General features: G+C 33.4%; 1 protein-coding gene across 1 annotated transcript in view; it reads left to right on the forward strand.

The window, feature by feature from the left end:
• The window catches only part of NUP62CL (nucleoporin 62 C-terminal like), a 63,066-nt gene that overhangs the window by 25,394 nt on the left and 34,351 nt on the right, over positions 1 to 3,321 (forward strand). The window lies entirely within an intron of this gene.

Raw genomic sequence — 3,321 nt, forward strand, 5'->3', positions numbered from 1 at the left:
AAAAAAAAAAAAAAAAAAAAAAAAATTAAAAGCGAAACCATAAATTTTTTTTAAAGCATAGGTGAATACGAAAATATGTAAATAATATTTCTGGAGTTGAGGAGATAAGCATTTCTATAGGAGTTTAAAATAATATAGTCAAATGATTCAAAAATAAAACTATAAATAGCACAAATAGGTATATTGTTTCCCATCTGCATCTTTATTACCCCTGCCCCTTTCCCATACTCAGTTAACCACTGTAATTGTATATGTCTTTCCAGAGCTTCTTCATGAGTTTGTTGAGAAATAAAAATACGTATTCTTAGTCCTCTGCCTTTTTTGATATAAATGGTATACTCTATACACTATTCTGTACCTTGCTTTTTAAACTTAAAAACTTTATACGCTTATTTTACGCGTTTGGAATGTCTTCACATTAGTCAGTACATAGAGAGCTTCCTCAGTATGTTTTTCCTGAGTACTTTATTATTATTATTATTATTATTATTATTATTATTATTATACTTTAAGTTCTAGGGTACATGTGCATAACGTGCAGGTTTGTTATATATGTGTACTTGTGCCATGTTGGTGTGCTGCACCCATTAACTCGTCAGCACCCATCAACTCGTCAATAGGATCATAGTAGCCCATGCTCTGGATGTGCTATAATTTATATATCCAGTCCCTTGTTGATGGCCATTTGGGTTGTTTACATAATCCTTTACTAATACAAACAGTGATGCAATTGGTATCATTTTACGTGTCATTTTACGGGTATGCAAGTATATTTTGGGGCTAAATTTCCAGAAAAGTATTGCTGGTTCAAAAGATAGATGCATTTGTAATTTTAAAACATTGACCACTTGTTTCCCATAGTTGTACCAATTTATCCCCCCATTTGGAACCTGTGAGGCTGCCTGCTTCTTTATAGTGTCCTTAACAGAGTGTGTTTAGTTTTTGACTTATTGTCATTTGTTAAATCAAATTATTCTCAATGTAGTTATAATTTGCAATTTTCTCTTAAAAATTAGGTTGAGCACCTTTTCATATGTTTAAGAGAAAAGTCTTTTAAACATGATATGAAGACACAGACTATTATATGGAGACATAGACCAGAAAAAAAATGTTGGAAAGATTTGACTACATAAAAATAAAATAAAAACTGAATGACAAACTGGGGTAGAGGAATTATTGCAACATATGAGAAAATAAATAGCCTTGATATACACTTTTATTAAAAATCAGTAATAGCGTTGGTAGGAATGTAAATTGTCTCCATTTCTATGGAAAGCAATATGGAGATTTCTCAGATAATTAAAAATAGAACCACCTTTTGATTTAGCAATTCCACTGCTGGATATCTACACAAAGGAAAAGAAACCAGTATATAAAAAAGACATCTGCACTTATATGTTTATTGCAGCACTGTTCACAATGGCAAAGTCATGAAATCAACCTAAATGTCCATAAGTGATTCATTGGACTATGCAGCCATAAAAAGAATGAAATCATATCCTTTATGATATCATGGATGGAGCCAGAGGCCTAACTAAGTGAAGTAACTCAGAAAAAGACAATCAAATATCACATGTTCTCATGTATAAGTGGGAGCTAAACAGTAGGTACACATGGACGTTAAGATGAAAATAATAAACACTAGGGACTCCAAAGGGAGAGAGTTGGGGGTTGGGGTAAAGGTTGAAAAATTACTTATTGGGTACTGTGTTCACTATTTGGCTGATGGGTACACTAGAAGCCCAACCCCCACTATTATGCACTATTATGCAATATATCTATGTAATTTTAAAATAAAATTTGAAAATATCAGTAATAAGACAGTATTCTTTGATGTTAAAATGGGCAGGTGACATGAATAGGCAATTTCAAATGAAAAAAATTGAAGTACCAATGAAACCCATATTAAAATTCAACCTCTCACATAGCTAATGCATTGTAAATATAANAATATCTGGTTATCTTTCTGTATTGAGATGAAATAACCTATAGAACAAAACCTTCACATTTAAAACTTCATTTGACAGGAGCCGTGTTATCTAGTTGCCTTTTAATATGTCAGATAATGATTATGTTGATTTTTGTGTCCTTTTTTCTGTTTAGAATGTGCCTGTATTAAAATATCTCATATAACCGTAAAGTTATACACCTACTACACCCACAACAATTAAAAAAAAAAAAAAAAAAAAAAAAAAGTTGGGCAACACTGCTTCCACACAACCTACAGTGATTACAGGGACTTTTGGGGTAGGTGCCAGCACCCTTACTAATGCTGTAACTAGCAATACCCTGTCACATGAGGTGACAGCATCCACTCCTTTTGCTTTTGGCTCTGCTCCCTCCTCTGCTACTCAGGTTTTTCATTCATCGGTGGAGGCACACCTCAGACTGGGAGCACCAGTCTCAATATTGTTTCCATGAGGCATGCAGCTCAGCCAACAGCATTTGTAGGCTTACCCCTTATTCCTGCTACTTAGGCATCTAGTGGCACAACTGCTGTACAACCAATAGCTCCTTTCATCCTTGGCAGACAGTCCACAAGTAAGGTTTGAACTCTGCGCTCTAACGGAGAAGGACAGTATTCAAGATTGGTTTTGAGATTCTTAGTTGATTGATTCAAATCCAAATGTGGTCACTTCTCTTGTTGGAGGTTAGTGTTATTGATGAATATAGCAGAAATTAAATACAAAGTGCCCCTTCTGGCTTATAGTTTCAGGTTTAGAACAAATCAATCTTTGTTTTGGAAAAAGCAACAAACTCCTGAGAACCAGTAGTCTAGACAAATTGGCATATAGTAATCAGAGTTACCCTGAAATGTTTTGTTCAATTGTTTAATGCTTATGTTTTACAAGTATTTCTTGTTCACAATCTGCTGATTGTTTTTCTTCCTCTCTTAAAACTTCTGAAATGAAATTTATCAGGAGGAACAATAGAACAAGAAAGCATATATTTAGGGTATATTATATGATTTTAGAGAATATTATATGACACAATAAGTCAGTTATATGGCATGATTGGGAAATGGTATATTCTTCCTAAAATATTTTGGCTAGTGGAGACATCTTATATACTATATATATACTATACATGGGTAACCAGTTTCCAATTAGGTTTCAGTAAAATACATTTAACCTGTATTCACCATTAATAAGAAGACATTCAGGATCTTGCTAAACCAAAATGCAGTTAATAAAATGTTATATACACTGGACCATATACTATATAATCTTTTGGGAATGCCTTTTTCCACTCAGCATAATTTTCTGGAGATTCATCCAGATTGTTGTGTGTATCCTTCTTTCTTTCCTTCCTTCCTTCCTT

Source organism: Rhinopithecus bieti, unplaced genomic scaffold (assembly GCF_001698545.2).
Source record: "Rhinopithecus bieti isolate Rb0 unplaced genomic scaffold, ASM169854v2 scaffold_11534, whole genome shotgun sequence".
Classification (NCBI taxonomy): domain Eukaryota; kingdom Metazoa; phylum Chordata; class Mammalia; order Primates; family Cercopithecidae; genus Rhinopithecus; species Rhinopithecus bieti.